Genomic DNA, 7500 nt, shown 5'->3' on the forward strand with positions numbered 1-7500 from the left:
AGAAAAGCCACTTGTTAAGAAATTCATAAATTCATAAAGACATTAAAAACATTCTACCACAGTTTATAAACTAACATGTTATGCAAACATAACAAAAGGCACTGAGAATGCAAAGCCAATAGCAATTCTTTTGCATCCACAAATCACTATTGGCATACATTGTTAAGCATCTTGGACATGATTTTTCACTAAGGTGTAATGATTTTCCGTTAATAGGAAAATAAGCTTCTCTAGGCAAGGATTTAATCTTTAATTTATGCTATCCACCTACTTTGTGAAATAACACACCAACAAATTGTAGAGAAAACTTGAAAGGGTGGTAAATATTAGTGCCAATTATATGCTAAGATAAGTTAGCAGTGATTAGGGAATTATAAAATAAAGTCTATATCCACTACATTATGTTTTTAATGATCACTTTAACAAGCACTTAAGTGACTGTGATACACTAAGGAATGGCCAACAGCACTGTAAAAAGTTGCAACACCACTAAACTCTTTCAGTTTTTGGACATGTCATGAAAAAGAAAATTAAGGAAAAAGAATTGTCATATAAAATCTTTGCTAAAGTTCATTAGCAGTAGCTAAGGAAACAAACTAGTCACAGTGACACAAGCAGAGAAATATCCCAAAGCCCTTTCAAGGGTTAGACTCTGTGAACAGGAGAAATACATGTCCATTTCCTCACAACAAAAGTTAACAGTGGCGTGATATAGGCTGACATCTACTAAACCAGGTTGTTTAAAATGTTTTGTAAGAACCTAACAAAAGTTAAGTGATGAAGCTATAGAGGATTCAAATATGTCAAACTCAGGTTCCTGACGATGAATCTGAGCACACTGGCAACTATTGAAAAGCTGCAGTTCTGTATAGCTGCAAGCTTCAGGTCAAACACATGATGGCCTTGCCATTAAGTATTTTCAGGGCTGGGCTCTAATTTAATTTACAGGCAGAAAAGCAAAGAAATTTCAGAGAAAAGGCTAAATGAATACATGCTTCACTAGCAGATTGAGAAAAAGGATTTTATAAGTGAAATGTGTGCCTCTTCATTCTGTCTACTGAATTGTTTTACTAATCTGAAAAGAAACATAAAATTAAATGTAAATCAGGAAAATTTTGATACTGAATGCAAGTAAACAGTTCTGGCACGTGAGATCAGCAGGGGAAAGCACTGAGAGAAAAGATAATCAGCCCTGAAGCAGGAAAAGGAAAGTTCTTCAGAAAAGTAAATGGAACTCTGATTTGGGAACTTAAGACAGGCAAGAAATTCTACAGTCTTGTAAGTAAGATTAGGATTAATTGTATTGCTAAGGATTTGAAATTATTTAAAAAAGCTGTTTCTGTTACTTCAACTGTCAGTTGTTCACAGCTTTCCTAAAGAAAACAACAAAAGGGAATAGACAGAGCTGCATTTCCCAAAGAGATATTTGAGACTGCAACTCTGAGTGTAAATTTAATCTGAATTATGGGATACCACTGTTCAAAAGATGAAGAAACTGGGGCTTAGCACTAGGAGGTTATGTCTTCGGAGACACTAGAGTCCAAGATACAAAATATTCCCAAATCATAATATCCAGTAATGCATGGTGGATGAAAGAGGTCAGTTATTCTCACGTTTTACTAGTCCCTAAATTGGCTGAAACAAGCCTGTGCATTCCCTAACAATTTATTTTAATTAGGCTGAATAAGAAGAAATGGACTTGAAAATATTAACAAACTCCTTATAATGAATAACTCCTGCTTAGACTCACCTGGAACCAACACACTAATTTCTGTCCTACTAACTCAAAAATGTACTCTGGAAGAACTATGGGTTCAAAGACAGAAAGAAGTCAGTGGTGGCCAGAAGAAACATATAAAATGTTTGGGAAATGAAACATTTATTTTAGAAAGCACAAAAGAAAAGGGGTACCAAAGAAGACAATGCCTGTTTACCATTTCTGCTGAGCATCAGAACACTCATAGGCATTCTGAAGAAAGCATTCAGATTTAAACCTTCTTTCTATGCAAAGACACATTTATGAAACTCATAACCACAAAAGATCAGGGCCAAAGATGTCAAAGGATTTGAAAATGCTGGATATTTAGCATTGTGAGTTTTCAAAATAAAAAGAAAACCAAGCAATTCTTAAAAAAATGATCAGCATTTTGGAAGTGATACGAAACAAAAGCAAGTCCTACTTTCAAGAATTTCTTCAGGAGAAAAAAGAGAGATGGGAAAAGGTTATTGGTAAGTGCCTGCTGGGGGCAGAGTTGGAAGAAACACATTAGTGAGTTGTCTGAAACCTATCATGACTAGCTGCTCATTCACTACCACATCAACAGGATCAGGGAGAGAACTGGAAGGGTAAAAGTGAAAAAACTCTTAGGCTGAGATAAAGACAGTTTAATAAGGAAAGCAAAAAACAGGGAAAGCAAAACAAAGAAATAATTCATTGTTTCCCGTGGGCAGGCAGGTGTTCAGCCATCCCCTAGAGAGAAGGGATACATGATGTGACATGGTGACTTGGGGAGACAAACACCATCACTCCAAATTCACCCTTTCCTCCTTCTTCCTCTTACTTTACTGATCATGATGTCACATGGTCTGGAATATTCTTTTCATCACTTGGGGTCACCTGTCCCAGCTGCATCTCCTCCCAGCCTCCCATGCACCCCCAGTTTCCTCACCAGCTTGGCAGTACAAGAAACAGAAAAGGGCTTGGCTCTAAGCTCTGCTCAGCAATGAAAAAAAAAATAAAAAAATCTTTGTATTATCAACTCTGTATTCAGCACAAGTCCAAAACACAGTCCCATACCATCCACTGTGAAAGAAGTTAGTTTTACCCCAGCCAAAGCCAGCATACACACTAAACAAAACACTTTCTCCTTCAGAGAAAAGAGAGAAACAAGAGATGTAGCCATGCAGCCTAAAACACAACTGGAAGGCATTCTGATATTGTAGAATATATGGGGGATAGTTCCTATATAGGATGGAAAATAAAGTAAATTGCATGGAAAAAAACCAAAATTTGTGTACATGAAGAACAGATCAAAGTCATATAATAATGCCTTAAAAAGAGTAAGCAATCAGTAAAATAACATGCATACCATGTGGACTGGAAACATATTCTCCACTTCACTGGAGAAAACAATTGGGAAAAATTTCAATTTTTAACTAAGAAAAGGTACTATAACCCATTTATTAAATATGTTTTGAATGGCTCTATTGTGAAATACACAGGTCAAAATACAATTTCTAGATTTTCAAGCTATGACGTAAGATTAGCTCTATTGATCCGCATGACTTGTTAGAGCTCTCAATCATTATTTTGACAGTTTTATCATACCGTAATAGACTTCCTTCTAGATAATTACAGTTACTATGTTCAATTTCAGTCTCCTGTAGGACTTTTCCTCTAGATAATCACACTAGATTCCTTTAGATCTTGTTTCTTTCTTTTGTCATACATATGGAAACAAGTTTCAATAACAGTCTTAATTATTTTAACAGCATAATCTTAAGGCTTACCAAACAAGTTCAAGAGTCAATTATACAAGAAAACCTTCATCCTTAAAATCTCTCAAAAAATTTATTTTATAAGTACTGAAGACCTACCTTAGTGAAACAAAAAAAGCAGGATATGTGACATTTATGACCACAAAAGTTACTAAACATTGTTACATTGTATACATCTGATGTTTTAATATATACCTGTTTCTATCTTATCACCATGTCACTACTGTCAACAGCCTGCATTTATCTTCCTAATAACATCCCCACAGGTACCAGTAGGCTGCTTTTCTTTCCTTGTGAAACCACTTCTTGTCCCAGCTGAATAATCCCCAGTTCCCACAACCTTTTCCCACAGGGGACATGCTCCATCCCCTTTACCATCCCAGCGGCCCTGCAGTGAACTCTCCTTAGTCCATCAGCATCTCCCTTTTACAGCTGTGGTTTACTGCAGAAGGAGCCCAGAGTTTTTCTGCTCAGCTGAATAAGTCTCAAAGGCATCAGAGAGCACAGTGCTGACTTTGCTGCAACCACAAAACAATGTGACTGAGTAAAGCTGGGATGACATGTCTTCCTCTTCTGCCTAAAGGTTCTGCCTAAAGCTATCTTTTGCATAGTCTAAACCACGTGAACTATTCCTTTAAAAATCAGAAGAGATCTCAACTGGCAGCATACTTTGTTGACCTGCTTACTTTCTTTAGATTTTCAAATAGTGGTTTTCAATCTCCTTAGTCAAAGAAGTGATTAAACTTAGGTAATTTTATTGCTTGAAGGCTCTATATTTTTTGGATTGAGGAGACCTAAAATGAAAAGAAAAAAGGAGCTTGTTTTATTTTAACTATAAGACTAAAACATATAACCTAAAGAGAGTTGTCAGGGTCATGGATCCTACATGGGAAAAAAAATAAATCCTAACATCAGCCTTCAGCAAACTGATTTGCATTGGATTTCAAATATATTTTTCAAATACTTTTTACTGTTTTGTTTGGTGTCTTTCATCGTCTTAAGATAGTCCTAAGGATGTCAAATACTTGGATCACCCTTTCAGATGACTTCTGTATTTTATTGTATAGTCAGTGTTTTAACTGAGATGTTTTAGTACATTGTTTTGTTGCTTTTGTTTCGTATCACTTCCAAAATGCTGATCCTTTTTTTTAAGATGCTTTAGATATTCTAGTGTACCCTTCAGGTACACTGCATTTGGCACCCTTCTTATTTTTATGCTCTTTTGCTCAAGCAGAATCAATTCTGAAGTAGGACAAAGATAAGTCATGCAATGCTTTTTTAGCACCCTCAATATGAAGTACCTGGATTCTGTAGTTACTTGAGACAAAACCAATAGCAAGATGTTCCAGGACTCATGCTTCAGCACAGTGCTGCATATATGTTAGGGGAAGGTCTGAAGAAAAGTTCAAATTGAATTATTTGCAACGAAAGGCATTTTTAGAGAAGACAGCAAGGCCCATTACCACTGCTATTGATAAACTAAGGCTGAAGCTGCAATATTTACACAGATCTTATTGACTCTGCTATGGAAGTAACACATCTCATGCTGAAGAATGTTTTGCTCTTTGAGTTCGAAAATATGCAATTCTACAAACAGAACCAACTTAATTTACTTGATGGCTGTGATCTTAAAACTGAGGAAACATTGCTCAAGGAGCTCACCAATGTGCAGTGCTTAACACCAAGCATGTTTTCTGCCTCCTTAAGGCATAGGCTTGCTCTAAAATAGTCTAGAAATAGAATTTGGAATAGTCCAAAGAAAGGAAACTTTTAGGAATTGAAGGCAAACAGCTTTTCTCAGCAATATTGTCTCAAGAAAAATTCTCTCCAGCACCAATTTATCAGTGCACTACTGAGGCTGCATTCATCAGACATTTATACAGAAATGGGAAGACTGAACCTTGCTCAGTGTTATGGAAAAGCTGAATTTTCTCTGAAAAAGTGGACAATAGACTTACAGAGGTTAAAAAGAAAAATTGCCTTTCATTTTGTGTTCATTCATTTTTCCCTTTCTAGCTTTCAGAGGAAGCAAGGAATGAGCATGTGTGGATTCAGAAGTGTCTAACCCTGATAAATCCATGCCTGTCAAGTTTAAGATTGAATCTTTGTCTTTGCTTTGATACAAACTTGCCACAGGACTGTGGCCAAGTTAATTAACCTACTCATGGTTCAAATGTTTCATTTGTAAACTGGAAATAGTATTTGGATCAAAACTCAAGCATGGCCACTGAATAAGCCAGTATTTCAAGAATATCAAGACGGTGGCATGTAGTGGTTAGAAACTTGGTCATGTAAGCATCATTCACTTCAGTTGTGCATGCTGACCAGAGTAAGTGGAAATAAAAAAATATTTTTCCACATACAAAAAGACAGACTAGGGGTGCTTCATGAAATTATTGTCAGTATTGATGTTGAATCAATACAGTATCATACAGTAAACCTGGTGACATGAAAATGATTCTTTTGCATTGTAGACTCATCCTCCCGTATCTATTGCATGGAAAATAAGGTGCTTGTGTGTATCCAATTTAGGGATTCTAGAACCACTCTTCAGTTTCTCCAACAATAGTTTTAATTCAGTTGCCAATTTTCACTACAAGAGAAATTTTCTTTAAATACCTGCATGAAACCTGTTCTGTAAGAGTATCCCTACATGACAAGACTATTACAGAGCAAATGAAGAAAGCACATTGTTAACAGTCAGTCTAATTATGAAAAAAACCCCAGTTATCCATTCCTAGAATGAGAACAAGTGAAATACTGACAAGAATATTTTAAAAAATAGGAGTATAATGCAATTTCAGAGGCAGAATCCATTCTGGACATAAAAGAAGAAGAATATTTTGCGTTTTAAAGATGTAGAATTTGTTTTTATTACTTCAACTAATCAGCTTTGAGAGCTGTCCCTATCCTACTGCTTTCCCTTCTCACCAATGCAACTAAAGGAATACAGATGCTTCCTACAGTCAAGCAAGAGATAAACAATAATGAGATATATAAAACTTTTGGTTTTTCCCAGAGAAAGAACTATTTCTGAGAGGACAGCTTAAACATCTGGCATACTTCCTCTCCATGCTTTTGTAAAAATAATCTGCCTTATCAATATGAAATCAAAGACAGAAGATGGAAAAAGTGAAAAATTAAAAGCAACTTCAAATGCTTGTTTAGAAGCACTATCATTAATCAGTACTGAAAATGAGATTTTCTCAAGTCTATATGTTAATAATATGTGTACAGATGCAAAGAACCTGTAATTCGTGTGATTTTATCTTTCGGAACAGTCAGACAACAGAAGGCAAACTTAACAGACCACAATCAGAAGCAACCTAGCAAAAGATTCTTAATGTGCTGGTTTTGCTTCTTCAGAGTTGAAAGTAATTTCTAAAAGCTATGTATGTATTTTTAGGAGAGGTGATACAACTTTGAAAATAATTTAATGTATGTTCAGCATGGTTGACATACAAGGAATTCATATTTAGGCAGTGTTTAGGGTAGATAGATTATGTCATGTATGCTGCATAGATACACTTAATTTTTAAGTCACAGCTTTTAATCCCCTTTTACTAAAAATAGCATCTAAAATTCAGTAATAGTTATATCTCTACTTTGCAGTTTGTAATGCTGCAGAATGCTTGTTTCAGAACTATTTTCCAATTCTTTCCTGCTGTCTGTCTTCACTGACAAGTGGACTGTAGATTATTTCAACAGATACCAGCACTGCTCTGCACAACTGCTCAATGCATATATGCTTCAGCATATAAAAGGCATCTTGTTGTTTCTTTTCAACATTTCACCAAGAGCTGAGTGTAGAAAGCCTGATGATATTGGTTTATCTTTTCAAGTTATTTATTCAAGAGCTAGGAAAAGTAGAGGAGGATGGAAGGATATTCTGACCTTATATACATCCTAATAATCCACAGCAGTTAGCCATATAGAAGCAGCTTGATATTGCATTTTACATTATTATCTAAGCATAAATAAAAAGAGGGCAGAAAAGGTAAG

General features: G+C 35.6%; 1 protein-coding gene across 5 annotated transcripts in view; it reads right to left on the bottom strand.

Annotated features, from left to right (window-relative positions):
- The window catches only part of CDIN1 (CDAN1 interacting nuclease 1), a 123593-nt gene that overhangs the window by 78246 nt on the left and 37847 nt on the right, over positions 1 to 7500 (bottom strand). The window lies entirely within an intron of this gene.

This window comes from Cyanistes caeruleus, chromosome 6 (assembly GCF_971803275.1).
Source record: "Cyanistes caeruleus chromosome 6, bCyaCae1.hap1.1, whole genome shotgun sequence".
In the NCBI taxonomy this organism is placed as follows: domain Eukaryota; kingdom Metazoa; phylum Chordata; class Aves; order Passeriformes; family Paridae; genus Cyanistes; species Cyanistes caeruleus.